This window comes from Anas platyrhynchos, chromosome 5 (genome assembly GCF_047663525.1).
Source record: "Anas platyrhynchos isolate ZD024472 breed Pekin duck chromosome 5, IASCAAS_PekinDuck_T2T, whole genome shotgun sequence".
In the NCBI taxonomy this organism is placed as follows: Eukaryota; Metazoa; Chordata; class Aves; order Anseriformes; family Anatidae; genus Anas; species Anas platyrhynchos.
In genome coordinates, this window is record NC_092591.1 from 52,106,892 (window position 1) to 52,134,008 (window position 27,117).

General features: G+C 50.2%; 1 protein-coding gene across 1 annotated transcript in view; it reads left to right on the top strand.

Moving 5' to 3' along the window:
• TTC17 (tetratricopeptide repeat domain 17) overlaps positions 1–27,117 on the top strand; it is a 155,351-nt gene that overhangs the window by 67,663 nt on the left and 60,571 nt on the right. Inside the window, 2 exon segments of the mRNA XM_038179844.2 lie at positions 5,978–6,154; positions 8,689–8,833. The gene's annotated coding sequence lies outside the window, so the exon portion shown is untranslated.

Here is a 27,117-nt window from a genome sequence, read left to right on the forward strand (position 1 = left end):
AGTACAGCTTACCCAGCTCAGGCAGTGGCAGCAGCAGGAAGAGGCCGAGGAGCATCATCTCCTCCCCACTTTCCTGCCTATCAGGTGTTCTTTGTGCACACAAGCATGTGTAAAACATGCCTGGCTGGGTTTTTCCAGGAATCAGGGGTGTACTTGTGTCCACAGATCTGATAATTAGGGACTGTCATGGTCGTGGAAGGCTGGCCCCCTCCTTGGATGCCACAGAGCAAAAAGCTCTTGGTCACACAGGGAGTGTTGTGTTGAGATGGACGAGATGGCGATGCCACAGACTCACTCCATGGCTTTGGGTAAGCCACCCAACATTCATCTACCCAACGATAAAGGTAAAGGTCTTTTGTTCCTCTTGTCTTTTTTCTTTTATTTTCATTCTCTTCCTCCTCCCTTCACCTACTAAGCTTCTTGGCCAGTTTTTTACTACCAGGCATGTACCTCTCCCAGCATGTTACACTGCAGGTCTTAATTGATGGTTTTCCTCTTCCACTAATATACATAACAAGTCGCGATTAAAATCCCTAAAGAAATACTCAGATCGGGAGAGGTTATTTTGAGAAGGACAGGATGAAAAAAAAAAAGAAGAAAAGATTTTGTTAAAATGCAGACGCTGCCCTTCCTCAGGCGGGCTGAGTTAGCATCCCAGAATTTGGTAATAAACACCACTTTTTTTCCCTGTGCCCACCCCTGCTTTCATCCGTAGTGAGCTGAAGCTTCCTGCTGCAAAAAGTGCTCTGTCCTCAATTAAAAGAAGGAAAACACCGAATAAAATAAGCCCCTGATAATATAACTCCCTTCCCACTGCCTGAGTCTCTGCACCAGGGAACTGCGGATGATCTCCCGGTGCAAACAGCCCCCTGTGTAAAAATAGCAACACAACTGCAAACTTCAGGGTAATCACTGCTTGATTTCAAAATATTTGCTCTGCTCCTGCCTTGTCCTTTATCTGTCAGGCCTCTATATGTCACTAAAGCAACATTCGACAAGTCCTCGCCAGGGCTGCCTCCTTCGGTGCGCTCCACCATTATTAATGGCAACAAGCTCCATCTCCGAGTATTTAAAAATATACCCTTCTCTAAATATAGGCAATCTGTGCGTGCTTAGCTACTACAGGGCAGAATGAGAGGGACCAAAATATTGACACGCACTGGGTGTGTATAATTTGTTTTGATTCCTGCTCCCTCCCTCCCTCGTACACCGGTCTGCGCGTTCCCCGCACACCTTGGCGGAAAATCTGTTATTATCTAGCAGGAGGAATGTGGCCGCTGCTTGGAGCCGGAGTCTCCTTTGTTTATTTTTCCGTGCTCTGTCCAAGCAGTGTCAATGAGAGCGGAGCTTAGGGCTCTATTTATAGCCTGCCTCACGCAGGGCTGCACCTCGCCGCCAGCCGCAGCCGCCCCAGGGGGGACACGGGGCCCCCGGCCAGGGGAAAGCCTGGGGGCAAAGGGGGGCAGTCGAGGTGGAGATGGGCAAAAAGGGCCATCAGAGATGGGGTCTGGGAGAGATCCGAGGAGGGAGGCGGCTGTTTCCAATCAGGAGGGGGCTTGGAGTGAAGCATCAAGGGGCCAGCCTCGCCCCTCGCCAGGGGAGCCCGGGAGGTGGTGGCAGGGAGCCCCGCCGCTTGGGAAGCATCCTTGGGGGATGCAGAAACATCCCAGTTCACCCAGTGCCAAGGGAGACTTCAAAAGAAAAGGAGGGAAGGGAAAAAAAAAAAAGGCAGGAGTGGAGTTTGTCACTAGGGGAGGGGGCGACTGGTCTAACGGGAGCATGACTGGGGACTGGGGGGCTCTGGGCTGGTGTGGGTGGCTGCTGCAGGGACAAGGCTCAGGATGTGCTCCCCAGCCCCTCCCAGCACCAGCCCTGTTTTGGGGTGATGGGCTGTGACCCCAAATGGCCTCAGCACCCTTCCCGCCCCCCCAGCTCTCATTGAGCTGGGTCACCCCCACACCACACTGAGCTCCTCTGCTGGGCTGCCCCCCATAGGGACACGTCCCATCCCCACCAGTGGCAGCTTCCTCGGGGGGGGTGATTGTGGCCCCCACAGCTCTGGGGTGGGCTGGGGGCCATGCTGAGGTGCGTTGGCATTAATAATCATGCCCTTGGTGCAGTCTGCAGGGCTTCGGGTGCTGACTGAGGAGCAAAAATGCGGTGGAGGGGGGAGCAGGAAAGGGAGCCTTTATTGGGGGGAAAACACAGACTCTCCCCTGAGTACACCCGGGGAGCTTAGGGCCACCCCGTTTTCCTACCGGGGTGCAGAGAAAAATCTGCATTTTCTGCCTGAGGTATTGCTCGAGCTGGCAGGGAGAGCTGGGCTGGCCAGATGGAGGGATGAGAGGGAGGCAGGGAGAGCGAGGCAGGCAGGGAGGGGAGGGGAGCAGGGAGCTAGACACCTACGCAAACACCGAGTGAGAGGAGATCCTTGGATGCAAACACAGACACAGGCGTCCTCCTCCTCCTCACATGCCCCTGATTCATTTCCACATGCCATACACGTGACATGCTAATTCAGGGCTACTACAGAACTCCAGGGCGAGAGAGGAACGGGAGAGAGAAATAAAACCCAGCAAGACACCCAACCGCAGGTTTTTAAGGGGGATTTGGCGCAGCTTAGCAGCGGCCCCACTCCCTGCTGGGGCGGGGGCAATAGGGGAGGCCTCACCACAGCCCCTCGCCCCCCTGCCCACCCTAGGGCAGTGGCCACATGTGGCCCCCCCAGGGCTCTGCTTGCAGCCCCCGGCTCCCGCAGCTGCAGAGTGGGCTGGTGGGGGTCAGGCCCCGGGGGCAGGGAGACCAGGCAAGGAGATGCTAATTTCTTCAGGGGGGAGAAATATCAGGCCAAGTGTGTTTGTGAGCAAAAGGGAAAATCCCCCGACCTCTCTGCTCTGCTCCCATTTCTGCTGGCAAACAGGGCGGGAGTGGTGCCGCCAACGTCAGGGAAAGCTGCATCTCGGTAGAGGCATCTTTGTGCTAATTCCTTCATTAGTTTAGTGGCCGTGAGACAAGGGATGTGGCAGAGTTAATATCTATGTAGCATGGAGCACCAAAGATATTCCGGGCTATATCACAGCCTCAGGATGCTTTTGCTACCCAAAGCTGCCCCCCAGACATCTCTCACAGGAGCTCCAAATCCAGCAGGGCAAAACCACCTTTGCCTTCTCCTGGACAGCATCGTGTGTGTTGTACCTTTGGAAAGCAGAGGTGAAATTTGCAGCCCTCAGCTGCAGTCCTGGTAATTTTCTCCTGTGAACAGGTGGTGCTTATGGTTTTTCCTCCAAGTGCTGACTCCCCTTCTCTTCCTGGGAACCCCTGGCCCCAAGGAAGACATCTTAGGAAGCTGCTTTCCTCTGCTGCATTCCTGAGGAGGAAAGAGACATGATCTAGTTTACTGGCTGCTCTAGATCTCCCTGTGTGTGAAGGGGCTTTCTCAGCAAGGCTGAGTATTTTGAACCAAGACCTGTGAAGGAGAAATCACAAAAATCCCAGATTTAGCTGCCATAGTTTTTATGAGAGACGCTCTGCTCGCTCAGGAGAAGAAACCTGTGCTGCTTCATGCAAAGAGCGAGAGGAGAAGGTGAAAAGCATCCGAGTTAAATATTCCACCCGAGTATCTTAAACTGACAGCCACATGAGGTAAAAAGATCCCACAAGCTATATAAGACTGTGTAAGGCTTACTGAAAAACAAGGCTTTCTGTCTAAGGCAGAAGGAACAAAGGTCACTCACAACACCCACTACTGTATATATTTTTAAACTCTCATTGTGTCCGTTCTCAGAGGCCCTAATCATGATCGAGGCCCTTGTGTGTACAGACAGAAAGGTAAAAGGCACCCACCCCCAAAACGCTTTTAATGGTGTAGGCAGATAATTAAATGGGAAAGGGTCACAAATACACACAAGCACACGTGTGTGCATGGATTTGACATCGAGCGCCAGCTCTGTTCGTAGCATTGCCCGTGGGCCCCACAGGACCAGCTGCTCCCCCAAAAGTAACGAGGAAAGCCCTGACCAAAGGACGTGCAACCTCAAGTGAGGCAAGGACCAACTGAGCGCTCACCGAGGCCTCAGCCAGCTGCCCACGCAGCCCCGGGGTCCTGCCTCTCCCTTTCTGTTCCACCACCGCGCTGCGCTCCTTCCCCCATGTGCAGGAACCAGGGCTTCATTTTTCGTAATTGCATTAATACCTGTTCTTCCCTCACGCTAGCAATTTGGCTGATTTCTTGTTTATTGCTTTTCACCTCCCGCCATCAATAATTCAGCCACACGGCCCCCAGGAGGTGCAGAACCAAGTGCTGGCTGTGCACAGCCTCGCCAAGGCAAGGCGAGACGCGGTGGCCGGGCTCAGGGCCCCGCTCCAGCCCCAGGCACAGGCCAGCAGATGACAAACCTGCGGTGCTGGGGCTCTCGCTGGCTTGGGGAGGTTTGTTCTTCCTTCCCTTTCCTTGGGTTTTGCTGTGAGTGATGACTGCGGGATGTGACCCTAATTGTAAATCGGTTTCATCTGCGGGCTCTGCACCGGCGGTTTCGCCTCTCCTCCCGTGGTGGGTGCACTTTGTTCTTTCAGTCCCCAAATCAAAGCGCCGTACCCAGGTCCCCTCAGGATTCCCTCTGTGCTTTAGGTCGTGGGGATCATTTCGGGTCTCAGCAGAAACTGGTTCAGGTAATTAAAGTGCTACCGTAACCTAGAAAATCCCGTGTTAGGGACTGGAAGGGGTTAGGAGAGGGAAGGCTGCGAAGCATCAGCTCCACCCGTGCTCTCTAGCGAACGTCAGAGCCATATAGGTCAGGCAGGAGCCATTTACTCTGCTGTACCTGCTCCACGGATAACCAGGGGACTGCATTCTGCCTGCGTGTCAGCCGCGCTGCTTTTCAGCCCGATTAAATTAGCTAAACCCTTCCTAAAGCTGTGGAGAAATAAATATCCCTCTCCTCCTCCTTCAGCAGCCGCTGTTTCTCGCACGCTGTCCCCTCGGCTCGGCGCTCAGACGCCCGGACACCCCCTCCGGGGGATATCTGTGGCCGAGGGGCAGGGTCCAGCACGACCTCTCCCCACCGGAGTCACCCCAACTCGGGTGCTGAGGGGGCTCGCAGCCTGGAAAAGGGAGCCAAGTCAAGCCACAAGGGGGCATGGTCTGTTCTAATTCATAAAATGTGGATTCATTGACAAAAACGCTGAACAATTGGTGAATGGTGTGTGCATAAGTTAATGCTTCTGGAGAAAGGAGGGTTGGTGACGGTGTAGCTCGGCACTGGGGCTTGTGCACAGGCAGACCGAGAGGCACGGCAGGGCACTCGTGTCCTAAAATGCACCCGTGGCCACTCTGCCAGCTCTTTCCTGCTGGGGAGGGGAGGACACGGAGGCTAATGCTGCTCCTAAACTCCACCGAAAGTAACGACAGCAGCAACGCCAAAGCTGGGAGGATGCTAGTGACAGACACAGGCTCCAGCCTGAGCCACTCTGCTGATGCTTTGTTGTGTGGTGTTTTTTTTTAAGGTTTTGTAGCAAATGTGCTCAGCTGCCAAACATTTTTAATTCCTCTGCTAAACGAGATGGGAGTGGAGCCTGTTGGCTGGGAAGAATATTTACTCGTCAGCAAAGCAGACATCCACCTCCGTCTCCTTGCCAGGTGCAATAGACCCTTCCCCACCGCAGGGAGCTTCTGCTGCCTCTTCCTGCCCTGCAGCACCCATGCCAGGGACCAGGGTGTGCACCAAAGGGAGGGGAGAGAGGGGGCTGAGCACTGAAGGGGATCCTGGTCCCTTGGGGGTGCTTTAGCCCAGCTTTGCCATAGCCACACTACATGTCTGTGGTGAGGTGAAGGACTAGGAATTGCTGGTGACCACTGCAAAGTCCTGCTTTCACATAGATTTTCCCAGCGCGATGGATAAGAGAGAAAATACGAGATGAGCAGAAGCTTTTCTGGCTGGGTGTCTGACAGTAAATAGTGGTTTTATTGGCTTTTTTTTAGAGTCCTATCTTCTCGATCCAAAATGGAGCCAGATGTGCTGGGAGTCAGCTCCTAACTTCACAGGGTATGAGTCAAAATGTGCAGCTCGCCGCCTGGAACTCCGGTGACTGCAGTGGAGTTCAGCCAAGGACAATTTTGGCGAAGAGGAGTGGTCAGGACGGCCCTAAGTGATACCAGGTATGTGTGAGCTATGGTCATGTCTGCCTGCCCATAACCCCTTCCCTAAAAGTGGCCTGGCAATGCCGTCAGACCTGCACCCTCCGTGGGCTGGGACCACCCTTTTGGTGCGAGGTGTTCCCCCCTGCAGGCAGGTTGCACCCCAAGCGAGGGCAGAGTCACAGTGTGAGCCTGGCCCCACGTCCTGGATTTTAATTTTTTTTTTTTCCTGCCTCTCTGCAATGTGGTGGGGGAGGGAAAATGCCAGGCAGAAAGAAAAACTGCCTGCGCTGTCCCCACAGTGCAAGGAGGGGAAATACTGGATTGCTCCATAGTGACAAGTCGGTGCGTCACGGAGAGCACCTCCTCCAGCAGCCACGCAGGGGAGGACCAGGCCTACAGCCATCATTATTCAGCTTCAAAGATTCAGGCTTCAAACCCCTTCATCTCCCTTACAAAAGACAGAAAGCCCCCGTTACACAGGTCAGGAGGCAGCCTTGCCCTCTCTCTCTCTGTCTCTCCCGCTGTGCAGGTGCAAGCAGGATGTGGGCACCGTAAGGTTTGGTACAAAAAGATGGGGGAACAGGCTGGCTGTACCTGGAGGGTGAAACAGTTAGATCTTGAGAGAGTTTGTCCAAAATGGCCTCTCTCAGTCTTTGAGCTACAACGCAGTGGAGGTAGAGAGAAACCTGCAAAGGGCTCTCTGTCCTGAAAGACACCCTGACACAACAGCGGGGGGTGTGTGTGTCCTAAAACTGCTTGGGAAATCAGCAGGGCTGAACCCAGCCTAAAGCACACTAAAGGTTAGGATGCCGGATCTCGGACTGCTGCAGAGGGGTCTCCTGCCAGAACCTGCATGGCAATTCCTGGTGCTGACGGCAGCACCACACCATTCAGTTTTTTCTGTGAGGCAGGGGCAAAGCTGCAGGTAAGGGACCGGGAAGCCCAGCTCACCCCTGGAGCGCGTTTGATAAGTAGGGTGCAGGATGGGGGCTGTGGGTGTGCCAGGGCTTCGGTGGTGCCATAGCTGATCATCACTTTGCTTTTGTTAAATCCCTGCTAGGTCTCCAGCTGTTGGGCTCCTGGCACTCTGTGCAGACCCAAATTTCCACCTTGGGCTTCAAGTTGTGTAGGAGAACATGGCATCGTCTTTTGGCTTGGGGCTGTGTGTGCACAGCCCCTTCTCGCATGCCCTGATGTCCCTCTAGGTGAGGTGGCACACATTGCCCCTGAGCCCATGTGCCACGCAGCCTGTCCAGACCCCAAATCTCCCTTCTACAAGTTCATCTTCCAGGGCTACACCTTACACAGTCACTCCTTGTGGTCTTTAAACACAGGATGCCAATTTGATTTAAAAAAAAAGTGGAAAATAACAAGGTGTGTCTGACCCACAACAATTAAATTCAGTAACTCACCTTGCCCATCCTCCCTAAGCCCTTTTCTAATCCTTCTTTGTATGGGACCTCGTTTGGACTGCGATCTTGCCAGATTTGACCACAAAGCAGTGTGCCCTGAGCTGCCTTCCCTCACCGTTATTTAGTGCTCAGAGCAGTTGTTGCTGCACGGTTAGCGTGGTGTCTCCCTGCTCTTCTAGAAAACTCTGATACTCGCAGGACTGCAACGTCTGAGAAGGCAGCAATAAAACGTTAAAAGAAATATCACTCCCCAGCACCACCTTAACTGTGTCCTGTTGGCATTAGCTCCAGGGAATGGCACAGCAAAAAGTGAGGAGCCTAATAAATAGACCTGAGACGCTCTCTTTGGGTGTGCTATTATTAGAAACACAAACAACAAATTGGAAATCCAGCATTTATCTGCATCTATTCTGAGTGTATTTGCTGTGATGACTGTGGCTGTATCGATTATCAGTGGGAGCAGCTTGGAAAAGCTGATATCATGACAGAGCGTGAGGGCTGCGCTGGGGGGACAGGTGCAGGTTATTTGGTTTGCCTGCCGTGCCCGTGGAGATCTGCTGCTGCAGGAACCAGCAGCCTGGTGGGCTGAGTCGGGGTGACCTGCTGCTCCTTGGGAGAGCCGAGCGAGGCCACCTCCCGAGGGATCTGCATAGGAAGGGAGACGTCAAGATGACTTCCAGCGTGATGCGTGTGGGCTCAGCACTTGAACATAGGCCAAGCCTAGCTTGCTCCTCTCAGCTGTGCATGACCTTCCACTGCCTTTTGCCATGGCAAGGGAAGGCAGGCTTTGTGCTGGAGCCCTCTGAGCTCGTTTCCAGAGCAGGCAGGGCATAGGTGTTCATGCTGGTACCCAGAGGGCAGGGCTGAGGTTGCACTGCAAATACTGTGTGCGATGCAGTGCTGCATGTCCAGGGTTTCCACTCTGTCTTTTAGCCACTCTCTGCTTCCCTAAGTCCCAAAAAGAAATTAAGCAACTTTAATTCCCTATATAAGCAAAGTTCTGGAGCATGTGATCTTCTTCAGTCCTGTCCCTCCACATAAAGTGACCTTTTCCATGTCAAGAGCCCAGCGCTCCTCACTGTGTGGGCTCGTTGTGTTGCCCACGTTGGGTTCCCTCTCCTCACCCTCCTGTGTTCGCAGGTACCAGCGTGTGGCCCTGGGGAGGAGCTGGGGAGCAGCCTGGAGCCCCTGAGCACAGCACTGTGAACAGCAGAGCAGGCCAACGTGAAGGCAACTTGAAGGATGTGCAGGAGACCTGGGACAACGCTCTCCAGAGCCCTGTGAGGTACTGGTGTTGGCTGAGAAGTTTGTGAAGCCCGGTTGCTCAGCTTCTCACATTCTTCTTCTCTGCTTTCATCCCCTGTGGCCCTTTGTTCCATCTCTTCTTACTCCCCTGTGGGGCATCTGAAATCCCCTTCATTGCACCCAGACTTTGTCCCTCTGTGTCTTCCGCCACCCTTCTCTTCCTCTCCATCCACACCCTGTTTGCAGTCCTCTTCCCTCTTCTTCCCACACCATGTCTCAGCCCCAGAGCTTCTGGGTCAGGGCCCCAGCTTTGCTCCCTCTCCTTTGTTTCCCTTTTCTGCCACCTTTTAATCCAACCCCTCCCAATCCCTTTTGCCTCTCTGGAGCCCTGTCCTCTCCTGCTTGGTCTTTGCTCTGGTGCCATCTACTTTCTGCGTCCAACCAACCCACACCATCCCTGCTTGGCCAGCACACGTGCCCCAAACCCTTCCCTGTGCTCACTGGCTCCGCCAAAAATACATTTAAAAAAAAAAAAAAAGGCAATTCAAGAGCAGTCTGGGTTAAAGAGGTTTTGTATCAGTGACTTACTGGGGCAGATGACCAACTTACTTTGTTTTTTCCTTGACTGTATTCACTTGCCTTGCTCCGTGTAACCTAATCCTGTTTTTTAACCATCTTCTATCTCCCCTCTGTTAGTCATTACTGATTTTCCTGACTGCTTAGGTTTCCAAAACAAAATGGGGCTGTTTATTTTAGAGCGCTCGCAAATGGTTTTTAAAGCAGAGATAGTGGGGCTTGGACAAACGGCACCCCTGGAAAAAAAGCAAGAATTGCACGCACCGTGCAATTCCCAAGAGCTGCGAGAGAAGCAGTCACCTGCTCGGTGCACGGGTGCAGCTGAGGTTCAGCGAGCACCCTGTCTCACCTGGAATCACCCAGGTATTTTACCAGCAATCTGCCTGGAAACCTTCTTGCCTCAGCACATGTCTCATTGCACATGAGCGCTGCTCCGTCTTTGATCCGATAGCTTGCCACGAGCTGATCCGGGGGCTCGAGCCCAAAGGTCAGCAACTTCTGCAGTGGTGTCATCGGCGGGGGCTGTGCACCGGCAAAAAGGGATGCCAGGCAACAGACCAGCCTGAGCAGGGCCAAGCCATGCGTTGAGAAATCAAGAGCACCAGTAACACAGAGGAAGGCATTAATGTATTATTCACGTAATGGCCCTGCTTTCCTTCTTCTCCCAGATTTTCCCCTAGAAGTGAGGGGGGAGCCTCTGTGCCCAGCTCTGCTGAACTTGGCAGAGGCAGCTGCAGGCAGAGTACACGCGTGGCCATTGCGTGAAGGAAAGCAGCTGATGACCTCCCTGCTGGGTACCCAGCTCTTCCCACTTCAAATGACTCCAACTTTGCACTGAGTGGCCTTTTCCAGGGCCTCCACGAGGCTCCTGGGCAGCAAACCCCACCTGATGGGGCAGGGGAACATCCAGGTGTGTTGCATGCACCATCGCTAGCAGAGAGCCAAGCTCCTCGTGCACCACAGCCCGGAGAGCCACGCACCCCGGGACGGCTCTGAGCGCACCCCAAGCAACGCACGGTGCACCCAGCGGTGCCTCGCTGCAGCGGTGATTAATCATTTTGGCCCCGATCCTGCAAACATTCCTGAGTTTAATGTTACTACTATGAGTAATCCCCTTGATTTCAAATTAGATTAGTCACAGTCTTAACACTTGGCACGTGAATAAATGTTTGCAGGGTGAGAGCCCTATTTATGGCCCGATCTTGCAAATTATTACTGTCTAGCACAGTGCTTCTGTTCCTGAATAGTTTCACTGATGGGGGGGAAAAAAAAAAACAACTCAAACGCTCCCCTGGATGCTGAATGTTGCAGGATTGGGTCTGGTGCATGGCAAGAGTGCAGCGTGGGTCACGGGCAGAGGCGTCTGAGCCTCGAAGGGTGGGTGCCTGCTGGAGGCTCTGACCCAAAGCTCTCGCGAGCCGCCCGCCGTCGATGTTTTCTCCTCTCCTCTACCCCTGGTTCTGAGATTCAGGTCTTCCATCTCCAGTGTAAATGGATTTTTTTTTCTGTTTATTTTTAAAGAAAGAGAAAAAAAAAAAGAGATTAAATCAATTTTGCTAAGTTAGGGTGAAGACAATAAGGAAAGCAATAAGCAGATTGCAAATTTAAATCACCAGTCTAATCAAATTCCTCTGGGCTGCGGTGTCCTTTCTGTGAAATCAACCTGCATTAAAGGGACTGTGCTGCTGTTTGTGAATGTACCATCTCTGCAAATTACCGCTGCTCCGTTGCATTGTGTTTGTATGAATGGGGGTGACATGTGCTTGCCCACAGGTCCACGTGAGAGAGGTGGGGTGAGGAAGGAAGGATATTTTTAAAATGAATCTAGAGGGAGAAAGTGGAAGCTGCGGCTTCAGAGAATGTGAATGGTATCCTAAAATAACCCCTGTCATCTGCCCACCCACCCACCCACCCTCTGCCAAAATCAAGGTGCAGCTCTTTCATTTAAAATTAATTCTTGGCCCCGGAGGGTATCGATAGATCAATATCTTGTGCTTCTGATCTCTCGTGGGCCACCCTTCAATGGCTCATGCAAAGGCTAAAAACAGAAAGATGCAACACAAAAGATACCGCAGTCAGCTCAAGCAGGGGGGTTATTTTTAGATCAGAAAAGGGAAAGGAGGGGAGAGAGAGAGAGAGAGAAAGGAACGAGAGGGAGAGAGGCTGGTCTAGGGTTTGCAATCTAATTTGGTCTCTCTTTCTCCCCCCCCTCTTTCTTTCTTTTTTTTTTTTTATTCCATCAATGGTATTTTCCATACAATCTGATTTCTCCCCGCTCTGTCGGGAGGGGGATTTTTTTTTTTTTGGGGGGGGGGCAGCACAGCAAAGCCGGGCTGAAGATTCTGGAGTTTTATGGCTCATTCCAGCTAGTGGCTTCTCTCTGCCAGTTGAATTAATTTGATACTATTTTTGAAAGTCAGTGTTTCTAAGGGAGACCTAATGACGCAATGACGTCAATGCAGGTCAATAGCACACACTGGAGGAACTGACTGTGCTACCGGGAGCCAAGGGCTGGGAGCCCGCTCCGGCACCCCAAGCAGCTCCCGCACCCCAAACCGAGGATGGGGACTGGGGGTGGAGGGGGGGGGGGGTGCGGGTGTCCCCCCTCCCCCCCCAAAAAAAAAAAAAAAAAAAAAAGAAACAAATAAGAGAGAGACGCAGTGCAGTGAAACCCCCCAAAAAACGCCCCCCACTCGCTACCTGTGGCGGGGAGGAGGCAGGCAGGGACACACGCGGGTGCCCGCCCGGGCCAAGGGGCCAGAAATAGCGGCGGGGGCGCGCAGGGGCAGCGCGGGGGCTGCGCGAATCCGCCCCGCGCAGGCACCCGGGAGGTGCCGGGCTCGGCGGTGCGGGGGTGGTGCGTGGGCGGCGGGCGCGGGGGGGGGGGGGGGGCTGCTGCTCCCGGCTCCAAGTCAGGCTCTGAACACGAACTGGCTCGCTTTTTTTTTTTTAATGCTTTTTTTTTTTTTTGCCTCCCTCTTTTTTTTTTTGCCTCCTTTTTTTTTTTTTCCTTTTTTTTTCCTCTTTTTTTCTACCTCTTTTTTTTTTCTGCCCTTTTTTTTTTCCGCCTCTTTTTTCTGCCTCTTTTTTTTGCCTCTTTTTTTTTTTTCTACCTCTTTTTTTTTTCTGCCTCTTTTTTTTTTTTTTCTGCCTCTTTTTTTTCTGTCTCTTTTTTTTTTTTCTCTGCCTCTTTTTTTTTTTTTTTTTGCCTTTCTCCTGGAAGAGTGCAGACACACATTACGCGAAACCCACAGCCTTTTGCGAGATACACAGCTCGAAACGCTCTAGTTTATTTATACAGCCCCTCCACCCTCTGCTCTTCCCACCCGTCCCCAAATTCCCTAGAAATCCAGCTAAGGCGTGGGGAAGAAGGGGAAGCGTTTTTCTCGTGGGGGGGGATTATTTATTTTCGTTTTGTTTGGGGATTGTTTTGGTTTGTTGTTTTCTTTCTTTTTCTTTCTTTGCACACAAAAATAAGTGAAGAAGATTTTGCAAGGTAGGTTTCTCCGTGTGTGTGTGTGCGTGTGCGTGCGTGTGTCTGTGTGTGCAGGTGTTTTGCTTTTTGCAAAGTTTCCTGATTTCAGCTGCTAGATGCTTTTACAAGAAAGTAGACTTTTCTGATTTGTTCTGCTGCCTGCCTTTTGAAAGACTGGACAACGTTGCATTCCCTCTCCTTGCAAAGAGTTCTCTAGCCTGTCGTGTCGTGTGTCCTGTGTATTTGATGTTCCTGCAGGAGAGCATGCTAGTTTGCGAGCCCAAACTGCAGGCAGGGAGATGTGGGTTTGAGACCCCCCGCCCCACTTTTGGCAGAGGCTGCAACTTTCACTTTGTCACATTTTGGGGAGGGGGGGGGGCGAACGAAGGGGTTGACTCACTCGGGTAGCAAGCTTGCAAATGGAATTTTAATTGCAAAAAGAGTCCAAGTCAGCAGCGTTAAAGCTTAAGGGGGATGGAAGGGAGTTGACATTTCTTGCATAGAGAATTTGCTACCACTGGGAATAGACTGCAAGCCCCTAGTGTGGGGGTACAGGCAAAATAATAACAAAGTAAATGATGAGACAAAATACTAATTAAAGTGATGCAAGAAAGTGAGAGGCTGTTACAAGCTCTAACCACCTGTAGAGGGAAATCTTTATACATAGTAATTTCTGATAGCTGATCTATAGAGAAACTAAAGAGAATGACATGTGCCAAACTTTGCTGCTTTGCAATGTGCAACCTGAGATGCAACTGCTTGGTTAATTCTTGGGGGCTTGCAAACTGCAGAGCCTGGTAGCTCGGGAGAAACTCGTGTTCAGCATCCACCGAGCCTGAGCCCCCACCTTGGCTGCAGCCATCTGTGGTGCATGTCCTGGTTTTCTTTAATGCTGCTGCACTCGACGTGGTTATCAACAGATGTCTTGCCTGTGAAGAGCAGGTTTGATTTATTGCTAATTTCAAGCGGGTTGCTTAAGCTGGAAAAGTTGGATGGTCTTCACTGTCTGAGGGGAAGGCTTACCGAGCAGCCGTGAGGACTGACGGGAAGCCTCTTCCCATGGCACAACCCTGCTCAACTCGTGCTTAACAAAAAGAATAACAACCGATGCCTCATGGTGACTGGCACAGGGCTGCGATTAGCTCGCCACACCTTGCGTGTGCCTCTTCTTCTGCAGAAGCTGAGGCACTCCATGGAGCTGTGGCTCTGACCCCGCAGCCAGGACACGGGATCGCTCCGTCAGTGAGGAGCAGCCCGACCTCAGAGGGCCTGACGCCTCCGAGCAGTGAGGTGGCTCTGGAAGCCAAAGCCATGGGCACGTGGCAGGTGACACAAAGCCAACAGGAAGGTGGTTTGGAGGCAGCGTTTTCCCTTCTTGCTTGCCCCTGCTCCGTTTCCACCCGCTGTCACAAAGTGCAGGAGGGTCAGGAATGGGCCGGGGCCTGCAAAGCCTTCATGGCCAACTCTCCCACCCTGAGTCCACCTCCCCTGCAGAAATACGGAGATCTTAACTTAGTTTGGCCTTGAATCACCTCTGCTGCCATCTGCTCACCCCTAGTCTGTCATTTGCGTGTCCAGCTGAGAAAAGGTGGAAAACCTGTGGTTTATCGCTGTGAATATTGACGCGTACGTCATCGGGGTCATCTGATTAGTGAGAACTGCAGGAGGCAAAACACCATGAGGCAGGGCCGCCCTCTCCTTTCTCTGCAGAGCTTTGCAACAGCTGGAGCCCAGCACACAGGAGTGATGTTTTGGGCCCAACCTGCACCCTCATAATATATATTAGTCCTCTGATTCCTGGTTCTGTGTCTATATTGTGTCCTGCCATATATATCTATATGTATTATTTCCAGCCCTCATTTTCTGAGGTTCACGCCTGATCTGCTTCCTTTTCTCTACCCCTCGATGCCATTCCCAAATCTTTGGTTCGTCTTAATATCTGAGCATTTTGAAGTGCCACCAGGTTTAAACACCTTCAGGAGCTCCTCGTGTCCTCGCGTGCCACTTCAAAGAAAATTCTGTGGCAGGATGACTCTTTCTAATGAGTTTTCATTAACTCTTTTCCCTTCCCTTTCTCTGGGAACTTCTAAGGTCCTACACATGGTCTTCTCAGTACAGACTCTCTTTAACCCAGATATTCTCACATCCACTTCACCTATGAGTCACTGCACTTTCTAGCCTACAATTATATTTGCATAGCTTGTGCAATAGAGGGAATTCTCCAGCTTGCACACAGCTCAGCTACCTTCCTGTGGTATTGCAGATGCTATGTCTTTTCATGTCAGGTGTAGAAGGATTTTCTGTGTTGGAAGAGCTGACTACTACTTCTTTTTCTGCCCTCGCCTTTGTCTCTACTTTCTTGTCCTCATGGTCCAGCAATGAACAGGACTACAACACCAAAGGATCTTGCCCTGAAAGTGCTTATCTAGGTTCAGATGCTTATGTTGAAGGATATTCCTGATTAAGGTTCCTCCTGCTTCGCACGTTCTTCTGCTGCTCTGATTTTCTCATGTCCTGTGATGCCACTTACCTCAAGGATGTCACATAAACTAATTCTAGAATTAAATTTTTGTTCAAGATGGCGGCACTGTACGGTACTATGCAATACATTCAGCGTCAGATGGACAGCCTTTTAGACCAAAATCCTGCGTTTATTTCCATAGCTTATGTCTGGATTGTCTAATAGTTGCACAGTACTAGAGATCTAGATACAACCTTCTTCATAGTAAATGAACAGCTAAACATGCAATTTCTTATTAGAAAAAAAAAAAAAAAAAAACCAACCTTCAGAGAAGCAATCTTACACTACCTTATATACTCTGTAGAAGTATGAAGGAAAACCCACTCTTCTATGCAACTATGTATGTAGTGGAGGGACTGGACAAAAAGTGAGTACTGGTGAAGAAGAACTGAATTTTGGTCTTTCATCAGCTATCTCATGGTATTTCATGACTTCAGTCATGAAATCATCGCAAAGCCTTTGATTAGGCTTCAATTTTGCCAAATATTGCAATTCATGACTGGATAAATGGGAGAACAAAGTCCCCACCCAGTTTCATTGCAGACCTCTGTGAAAAATGCTCTGAATTTCATTGACATCCATGTGTTGTCTCACTGCCAGGTTCGTTCAGCTCTGCTTTTTCATCTGAAAATCTAGTACTAATCCAAAGATGAGTAGCTCCACTCATCCATGTAGACCATGGAGTATTTTCAATACTCCATGACATTTATTCCCCCCAAAACAGCAGGATAACAAAAAGATTGTCTCACCCCTGATATTTGTGTTATTGCAATTCATTCTTGCAAACTCTTGTTGTATGGAAGCTTGTTTCTTCCACTTTTCAAACTTAGGCACTGGCTTCCCAATGAATTCCGCAATGAGATCAACCGTCAGGCCATGCATCTTGCTCTTGCAGCTCATGACTTTCCACTCCATTTTGTTCTGTCCAAGATTTCCTTCCTAACAACTTGTATCTGTCTCTGATATTATCAAAATGATCTGCAAAGCTGGAATGCCTTTCTACAAATACCCTATTCAATGTATCCACATCCCTTCCAAAATGAAAAAGTAGTTACGTATCCTTTAAATACAAAATCATGCTGGGACACGAGACATTTTCCTTTGTTCTTCATGGAAGTCTGTCTTTGTGCTCTTCCATTTAGGTTGTAACCTCATGGGGTAGGTACTGTGTCTTGTTTGTTAGTTAGTACAGTACCTGCCAAACTGAGGGTGATTAGATAAAAACGGCATAATCTATCTTTCTTTTTCTTTCTTTCTTTTTTTTCTTCTCCGAATAAGGATAAGTTTATTTTAATGCCCAAACTGCTGTTTTCAGGTGTTGACTCCTAGCTAGAACCTCCCATGTGGTTATTTTTTTTTCATTCTGTGTTTGCACGGCATCCAACAGAATGAGCTTAATCTGTGATTGCCAGTATATAATAATAAGGCTCACATTTGGAAGTTTAACTGGTGACATGTGTTGCTAACGTAAGGAGCAATTGACTGATACAATATTAAAGTTTAAAAAAAAAATAATTAACACGTTACTAATTTTAGCTAAGTACTCATTGTCAGTCTTGAACAACAATTCAGGATAGCTTTTATATGCAAACCTTGAACTACCCAGAAAATCATTATATGGAATATAATTCAGACTTTGTATCTCTGTTCATATAGTCCTACAATAATTGTAATTACTGCAAAAGCAGCACCAAAATTATGATTTGTGAGGGATTTGCAGAAGTAAGTGTTTCATCAGCTGGCTCTGCAGCAGGCATTTATAGCAATACCATAACAGCCTGCACTTCTCTGTCACTCATCCATGGATCTCCAAATATTCCACTAATACTCAATAAGTTATGTATGATACTCACTTCCCCACCCAGTTCACATGAGGAGCTGGGTTAAGTATTAATACACATCTCCTGATATTAAGGAAACGTAGGTGTGGCTACAGCTGCTATCCATGCCCAGCTTTGGTGTTTCCACTGATGACAGGACAAAATGGAGGAGACCATTATGATTCCACTGCATGTTTGGCCATCTGTTGGCTGGTGCGATCAGGTGCAATGCAAAGTGTTTCTGAAGACTGTCTTAAAGGACTGTACTCTTCAGAGTATTGAAGTGTCTTTCCTCCGGTTAATTTCATAGCATCTCCTGTCTTCTCCATGAGAGCTGTCAGTCTAGTAGCTGTCACAACTTTCCCTAGGGGAGGTGAACCATTTCTTAACAGAAAAAAACTTGCAGATGCTTCCACTCCCGTGCTCAGTCATGTTAATTACCTCCTTCCAATTCATGGTCAAATAATGCTATGTATCAATTTAGTATTGAAAAAGTCATTTATACGTCCAAGTGAAAGGAACTGAAGTGTTTTAAGTTTGTATAGAGAAGCTTCAGCAACTGGGAAAATAAAAGCCATTGCTGTTTGGCCAGCTGGTCCTTCTGGGACTTCCAAAAGTTCTGTACACACTGATGGTTTGCCAGTGACAGTCAGGGAACCAGTGGCTTAATTTGTAAACTGTGCATAGCAGAGACAGCTTGGATCCAAGCAGAAACAGCTTGGATCTTGGTGCCATTTATAGGGCTGAACTTGCTATTAGCATGTGATGTATAAATGTTAACTGGTGATAAAAATAGATGTTCAGACAAGAAGTCATATGTGATCTAGATCTTATGCTCCATTCATGTTTTAATTTTCCCTGATGGTTTTGGAATCCATTTTGCCAGATGTTTCTGTCTTGCTGAATGGGGATTTCTAGAAGTTTGGGCTCTAGCTAGGTAGGAATGCCAGAAAGGTAAGTAGAGAGTGACTGATAAAATCACCAACCTGTCATGGTTAGGATATCCACTGGAGTTTATGGCTGAGTAGTAATTTTATGTTGTAATTTTTGATAGCCAGACTGAATTGCATTATGAGGAAGAACAAATCAGAGGCAACAAAATAGGAAAAAGCAGTGTGTCTTGTTACAGGAGCATCAAAGGTCAAAATAAGAGCTCACAAGGCCGTGCCTTCATAACCCTAGGTATCTCACCTTGTCTTTCACCTCATCATCTATGAAATGCAGCTAAATGAATGTATTTTCTTTTTTTCCACCCAAATGTCTTCTTCTTTGGGAGAACTCAATTTTTTTTTTCTTTGACTGGATCCCCTGACTTCATGTTCTGTTATCTCAGTAAATAAATTCTTCCTAAATTACTTTAATATCACCCCACTCCATATCCCACACTCTTCCTCTGACTATGATACTGGCTAGTTTTAAGTTAAAGACTGACACAGGTTTTTGACATTTCTTCATCACTGCCTTCTCTCTTTGTTTTTTTTTTTTTTTTTTCTACCAGTACAAGATCCTGTATAATACACCACAAACTGTTGTCTTATCCTTGTGTTCTTGTTTATAACTCTTTCTTTAAGGTGGTTGGCAGATATGTGTGCACATTGTGTTAAAGGTCATGGGTCTTATTCATGAAAAGTTCCATTTTAAAGGCTAATGAAAATCAAATCTTAGTATAAAGGCTCATCAAATTTGTGGCAGGATTCCTCAAAAGTTATGCTCCATGTATCTGAAGTATGATGTCTACTTAACGTATTTCTTCCATAGGTTCAACTTTTATTAAAAAGTGGTATGATTTCCTTTTGACATCATCCTCAATATTGAGACCTTTGTACTCTTTTTCCACCAGCTTCATTATGCTAATGGTTTTCTTCTTTTTCATCCCTGCTACACAGAAGCATGTCTCTAGGGTCTGATTTTGCTGCCATTGGAAGAAGATCCAGTTTCTATCCCTTTACATGCCATAGCTATTATATTTCTCTACAATGTAAGCAGAAAAGCTAAAGATAACAGAGCAACCCAGCTATACTGGCATTTCAGTCAAAAACTGATCGAGGTGATTATTAACACAATCTGTGTGAGATGACATCAACATGCGAGTTGCCTATTTTGTTGGTTTCCTGGTCTATGCATCTGGGTTCTCCAAAAACAATCCCATACCTTGAAGTCACGAGTCTTAATAAGTCCTTGATCTTCTGACACAGGTGAGATTTTCTTTACTAAAATACTGAACAGCTTCTCTTTACGATGTTGGAGGAAAAGCTCTCTTTTCCTCCTTTGTGCTTCCTTGTATGTTCTGATCTCTGATTATTTGTAATATTGCTGTCTTCTTACTGACACCTTTTATTGATTATCTCAATGCTATAGATATCTTCAAGAACATCCTGGTTAGGTAAGTAGGTATCATCTTATCTTTGTTTTATAGGTGGATAAACCAAGCATAAAGTGATGGGCTGTTCACATGAAATTTGAGGAGAACCTCAAAAATATTAAAGGAAAAAGGCTTTCAATGAGAAAATTTAGATCAACATGCATTGCAGCAAATTTGTGATTAGAATAGGAATATCTAGATTGGAAGAGGAATATCTAGATCCCAATCCCCTGCTTCAGTTAGCCATCACTCTTCTTCAGGTCCCATCACTAGCTCAGACCTTGCTACCTATAATAGGCAGTAGGTTGTGGAAGAGATGTCACTCTAATTTTAATTTATTTTAATTTCAATGTGATTACTCTTTCTTCTGGGTGCTATATTTTCCTGTAACCAAGGGTTAACTAGCATAAGTTACTGACTGCCCTGATGCAAGGTGAATTATGTTCAGAAGGCTGAGGGGTTTTGTGAGCTCCTGGTGTATCTCTGTGGCACTTCACTCTTTGTCTCTGGTCTTCTTCTGCTCTCTTTGCCTTTGGAAAATATCAAGTGTCATTCAGTTGCCTGAGTGGAGCCCAAGAATGAATTCCAACAGTTTGTGGGAATAAGTGTGGGTTAGGAGAATATTTTGTAACAATTACGTTAATGAATCAATCCCTGGCTCATAGGTCAGCAGAACTCCAAAGCTCTGAGGAAGTAGCATTCCTGCTGTAGCAAGACGTGTTTAGGCTACTTTCCACTCATTTTGCAGTGCTGATCTTGGCTGATCCCTGTCTTGAAGAGAGAATGTGAAAGCCACCTTCCAGTCCAAAATGAGAGATGGGGCCTTGAACTTGGTGGATCAAAACCAAACAAAAACCAAACAAGTGATGAAATACTTTGAAAATACCTTTTACTTGTAAATGAAACTACTTTGTAATTGACAGATCATAGCTGTTTTGAGCACCAGTTTTGTGCCAACTAATATTTTACTGCTAATAGTAACAGTAGTGTGCCCATGTGTGCCATTGTCTGTTAGGGTGGAGTATGGAAGGGGAGTTTCCAGGGGTGAGGACAGTCCGATACACAGAGCTGCCCCCTTTAGCACTTCCAGCAGCTCTGGGTGTAAGGCACCGTACCTGCAGCTGGTGGGCACTGCTTTGTCTGGTATCTGTGGTATTACTTTTCAGTGGAGTACACTGAATGAGGACCTTTCAGTGAGGACTTTTCAGTACAGGAGCCTTTGCTTTCATTAAGACTTCATTGGTAGGGAAGCTTAATTGTTTGGAAACAAGGAGATTGCTGATAAGTAAAATATCAAGATAGAAGATAAATTTTCCTTTTAGTGCTTCTAATGATCAGGAGAAGTGGGAACTGCTGTTTGGTACACACTTGCCTGCCAAACATTCTTTCCAGTTTGGATGGCTTCCATTTATGTATTTTTTTGAAGCCAGAGATTCCCTGGGCACTGGACATTGCTTCCACCTTGCCTTAAGCAGCAGACAGGCAAGACAGGAGATGGTCCTGCAGAGGTGGAGATGGCACAGTTGAGTGGAGAAGCAGAGTAGAGTGAAGGAAGAGGCAGGGCATGTTGGTGAAATTCAGGCTGAAAGATGGTTCTACAGCTTCCAGAAAGACGTTTCAAACCTCATGGTGGAAAGATTAACTACTTCTTTCACTAAGATTGGAGAGTTTAGGGGGAAAAACAAAGAAACAAACAAACCACTGCAAGGATTAGGAGGTGGGAAGCAGGGGGAAATCTCAGGCCCATGGGAGAGGCCCTGAGGTCCAGGAGCGCATGGTGTGTCTGCACCAGACCGGCCATCGGGATCATCCCTTTAGGGTGGCTTTTCTTTGCAATGGAGAGGAGCTTAAAGCTGGACAGCTTTCCTCTGCTCATGTGCACAGAGGTGACCACTACGTAGAAATGCAAAGCTACAGGTCTGTGTGAGGGAGGGCAGAGAGAAGAGGGCTGTGCCCTCCCTCCGCAGTAGGCCATGGACTGTCTCAAAACTCTTGGGTCTGAGTGGCGAAAGACAGCTTAGGTGCACGTGCCCCGTGTAGCCTAACGTTTTTATTTGTCCAGGAAGAACTTCATTGCAGCTCCTCAGAGAAGGTATGTTCCACAGCCGGCTGTGTGTCTGGGGTCGTGAGGTGCTCAGGGCTGTCCTTGGCCTCAGGGCTCTCCCTGTTGGGCATTGCTCCGCGTCCCTCTGGCTTCCGCGCTACTACTGCTGGGCAGGCCGTGTGGTGACAACACGACTCCAGGCGTGAAGTGGAAATCTCTCCTGGTCTAGGGGAGCTGGTGGCTGGTGTGTGTGGAGATGGGTGCGTGGGATGGCTCCGAACAGAGCGCGTGGGGCCTGGTGGTCCCCCCGAGCCTGGCGCGGCGCTGGGGTGGCCTCCTCTCGGTGCGTGGGTCCCTGCCCAGCTCCGTCGCTGGCGTTGGCACTGCCTGGCTAAACGCGGGCGAGAGGGAGAAATAGCGTTACCTCATCGATTGCCGCTCATTGACATTGGGAAATTCATCGCCTGCGAAAGAAGTTGGTAATAATTAAGTGAGTTAATAAATTGAGGAGCGCGCGTGTGCGGGTCAGGCGGTAAATGACCTGCTGGCTTCTCGACGGCCCCGGCATTTTGCTTCTCCCTTCGTGCAAGGTGTGAAGTGGGCTGGTGGTGGAAGAGCGTGGCGGGGGGCTCTCGATGCTCACCTGGGGAAGGGACGTCCCCGCAAACCTCGGCTGCCCCTGGCGACTCGCTCCTGTGTCTGACTCGGTCCCCGGGGGCGGGGAGCTTGTTTGATGCTTTTAGTGCCATTTTCCAACAAATGAGAGATGCGTTTAAAAATAGCAACAGCCCTTTGCGCTTGCCTTTTTTTAGGCATTTTGAGAAGTAGCTGCGTCCCTTTGTCTGGGAGACGGGGAAGACGACCTGCTCTTAAAGGTCCTCGTTAGCTCCTCCGGGGACCGGGGAAGGGCTCCTGGTGGCCCCCCTCCCCTCCCCGGCTGCATGTGTTAATTGTCCCCTCTGCACACACTCGGTGGCAAGCGAGGTCGTTTCGGAGCTGCGTTTTGCTTAATGGGAGCTGGGCAAGGTGTGGTGCATAAAGGAAATACCTCTCTTTGCCAGACAACCCCTGCATTTGTCAGCAAGACAATTCTCTTTGTCTAAATGCTGCTGATGCCCGCTGCTGGGGCAGGGGGCTCGTGGGTGCGAGCGTGTGTCTGTGTGTGCCCCTGCTCAGGCTCAGGGTTAGCTATTTGCGTCCAGGCTATAGCAGCATTATAATTTTTAATTGCAATTTCATTTGTTATTCTCTCCCATTCCCCCACCCCTCTCCCTGTATAATCTGGATCATTGCTCTCTGTAGCTGATTCCGTGGGAGACCAAGCAGAGTGCGTGGGTGCAGAATATAGAAAGCCAGAGCCATAGAATCTGTTATTTGCGTCATTCTAGGAGACGGGGCTGTTTGCCTGACAAATATACAGAATTAATCCTGGTTTTATCAATATCTGTCTTTTGCTACAGTAGCCAAATACAAGTGTAAGGTGGTAGGGGGACCTGCTGCTGCTGCTGCAGCTGCTATTTTTCAGATTTTTTTTTTTTTTGGGGGGGGGTGCTAAAATATATTCAGTGTCCCCCCCCCCCCCCCATGCTGTTTGCCTTGCAAATATTCAAAATCTGAGATTTTTATCCACATTGCTTTTTGCTAAAATTGCTAAACACCAGGAGGGGCTGGGGGGGGGGGGGGGGGGGCAATAGGGGGGGCGGGCTGGGGGGGTCAGATTTTCTTGCAAGGTCTGGCTATGCAGATTTCTCTGTCTGTGCTTCTGCATGGGATGTGTGTGTTTTTTGAGAAATACCTCCCCATCCCCAGTGCATATTTTTATTTTTCTCTCCCTCCCTTACAAACACACATATGCACCCCCCCCCCCCCCAGGATTTTTGTGCAACTGTACAGAAAGCTGCACGCCACAAAATATGGGGCTTGCTAATTAACTCTTTTCCTCGAATTGAAGTGCCTTTCTGCAAGCACAAAGCTCCAAGCACAGACATCTTTTATGATGAACTAGAGCCTCTGAAGAGGAGAATCTGAACGTGACGTCAATAGCTGATAACTGACGCAGCCTTGCAAAGGAGTCTCAGGCTGGCTCCTTGCAGCCTGCAAGCCCTAATGATTCTATTTTTTCCCCAGTCCCCCCTCGTAGTGAATTACTAGAACGCAAACACACACACACACCCTTTTTTCGTATATATATTTATAGATCCTTTATTCTCCAAACAAAGGATTTTTTTTTTAAGGGGGGAAAGGCACGGGGTGGGGAGGAGAGAATTAAAAAAAAAAAAAAAAAAAAAAAAAAAACCTTCTTTGTGCAGGGTGCAATTCACTATATGAAACCATCTCAGTGTCTCTCGGCAAAGCAAGCATCCCTGCCTGAAATCCACATTTGTGCATGATGGCAAACTGGTGCATGGTGGTTGTTGTGTTTTTTCCAAAGCCCACTTTATAAAGACAGTGCAAGAAGACAGACACAGTAATGCTTGCAAGGCAACAGGCAGAGAAGCAGAGGCAGACTCAACACAACTGTGGATTAGGGGTTTGTGCAATAGGACAGCATGGAAGGCGGTCAGTTTGGGCTTTTGGTTTGTGTTGTGTTTCTTTTTTTTTTTTTTCTCTCTAATTCTCTGCAATGATGCACCTAAAGCAACTGGGGATGGTGGTGCAGAAAGAAGCTGGGGTAGGGGGACGCGTGGTTGGGGGTGCTGGTGTGTAGGGGGGGCAGACTTAATGCACATTTAATGTTTTGGACGTAGCGTTCCAGCGAAATGCCTTTGTGTGTGGATTTTTTTCCCCAGTACCTGCTAAAAATAGCATCAGGGTTTTGATCGCGTTCCAGAAATAGACAGAGGGTTGCACTTGTATAAAAAGCGAGCGCGGGTGGAAGAAAACCTGGACATCACCGCAGTATTTTTTTCCAACTCCTGTCTGGAAATTAATTGTTGGATTCCCCCCGTCCCCTTCCTCGCCCCCCCCCCCCCCCCCACTCCCCCTCCCTCCCTCCCCTAGCCGAGGAGTTCCCGTTCGGGTAAGTAGTGATCTTTCCTGTGCATGGTGCAGAGAGTGGCTGTGAGTCTCGTCTTTCTCTAGTGCATGCTTGGGTCCATTTCTTTCCCTTCCTCCCCACTTTTCCTCTGAAGCGAGAGGGCTGCGTGCTCGCCTCCACCGTGAATTTGCTGCATGCACGGAGCCCGGAGACAGGGAATTCTTGCAGAAAGGGGGAATCACCCTGCCGGTAAATCTCTGAATCAATAGCGAGCTGCAGCTCTCCCTCTCTCTCCGTCGGCGCTAGTGAGCCCCTCTCCCTCCCGTGTCCCCCCCCTCCCCTCCCCTTCCCCGCTTTGCTTTGCCGGGGGGGGGGGCGCGGGGCCGGGCGCTGCTCCCGGGGCCGCCGCCGGGCGCTGTCCGCGCCCCGGTGCTGAACCCGGAGCCGAGCCCGGAGCCGCCGGGGGTCGGGGGCCGCCGGGGTGAGGGGGGGGGTCCCGGGGGGCTCCGCCGCCGCCGCCACCGCCGAGGTTTCCCCTCCTGCGCCGCCGCCGCCCGCCCTTCCCGCCCGTGCGTTTGAAAGAGCCCGCACCTGATGATGGTGCTCGGCAGAATAGGAGGCTATAGGTTGCTTTGTTTGGACTCACCCCTTCTCCTCCCACCTCGTTTGGTGTCCCCCCCCCCCACACCCTCCAACCTCTTCTCGGAGCGCTCGCACCTTCTTCTTGCGGGGCCGTGTGGTGTGTGTGTGTGTGTGTGTGTGTGTGTGTGTGGTGGGCTCGTCCTCCGCGTCCTTGCTCGCCTCCCCCCCTAACGGGGTGGAGGGGGACCCTGTAGGGTTACCTCGGCGCCGCCGAGCCCCGCAGCTCCCCGGCGCCGTTTCGGAGCCCCGGGCCGGCCCCGCATGCAGCTCCCCGCAGCCCCAGCCCCGGGGCCGGGGAGGCAAAATCCATCGGGCAGCCGCTAGCCGAGGAGGCGGCTGGCCGCCGCGCACGGTTAGCCCTCGCCCTCCGGTAGAAGGAAGCGTAGAAAATGGTGCACCTACCACACAAAGCCCGGCACCGCTTGCGGATCCTGCAGACAATGGCACGGTGCAGACATTGAGCAGCGGCACGGCTCGGCTGGGCTCGGCACGCTTAGCTGGGGGCACAGCGCGTCCTGGCCGAGCCCGCATGCGGTGGCTCTAATCTAGGCGCACAAAAGACAGCGTTTCTCGCAATTAATCACACCCCAGCGGCCGAATGCACAACACGGTACTCCACCCACGGCTGCCCCTAATGCACGACCGTCCCTTTTCCCCGAGCTTGCGTGGTCGTATTTACAGGCGGCCCCGGCCCCTGGTTTGTTTGTTTGTTTGTTTGGAAGGAGCGAGCCGCTTCCAACACGTGGAGCCAATCGTTGCCGCTCCTAATAGATCTCTGGAAAACAGTCATTAGAAACAAGAAATGCCCTCCTTCCTCGCCCCCTCCCTCGCCTTCCCAGCCCTCCCCTCCTAGATCGTTGCCTCTCTCGGCACAATGCATAAGATTACCCTTAACTGGATCCTATTAAATAATTCAATGGTGGCGGTGTAATTTTGGTTGGAAACTGCACGGATTTCCAAGTCGTGACTGTAAAAGTGAGTAATGTGCTCTGGCTGCGTCATGGCTCCAGTCACAGATGGTTCCAAACTGAGGAGAAATCGTGACTTCGACTTGAGACGTCCCCTCTCCATGAAAAGACCATCCAATCACACGGCGTCGGGGGGCAGCCGGACTCCTCGGAGCTCGCTTTCTCTTTGCTCTCCCGTCCGTGTGTGTGTGTGTGTGTGTGTGTGTGTGTGTGTGTGTGTGTGTGCGTGTGCCCGCTCCCTGTCCGTGTGTCTGTGTGTGTGTGTGTGTGCGTGCGCGCCCGCGTGTGTATAAAACCCTCAACAAGTTGCAGGAGGGGAAGGGAGAGGAGGGGTTAATCTTGGGGAATCTTCTGCACCTAGTGAGATCGTGACCCTCCCACACAGTACAGTAACTTATATACATACCTGGAGGAAGGGACGCTTTGCTTTTGGGCTTTTGTTTTTTTTTTGGAAAAAAAAAAAAAAAAAAGAGGAAAGAAAACCAAAACAAAACACAAACCACCCTGGGCGATGCTCGCACCCCGCGGGACCGCCGGAGCGGCCAGGGACGCACGGCCAGGTAAGTGCCGGGGCTTTTGCAACTTGTGCCGCCTGCTCTGCCCCGGCCGCGCTCCGCCGCCGCTCGGCACCGGGACGGCACCGGGGGCTCGGGGGGGGGTCCGGGCGAGCGAGGGGAGCGGCGGCGGTGCGGGCGCGGGTGCGGGCAGCGCTGCCTCGCGTGGGCTCCCTCCTCCTCCTCCTCCTCCTCTTCGTCTCCCCCTTCCCCGTCTCCCACCGAGCGGAGCGGAGCCGAGCGGAGCGCAGCGGCGGCGGGATGCGGCGGCGAACTCCCCAACTTCGCGAGTTGCGGCCGAGGTGCGAGCCCCCCCCGCTTTCTTCCCCCTGTCCCCGTCCCAGCCCGTCCCCCGCGGGATCCCTTCCCCTCCCGAGCCGTGCGT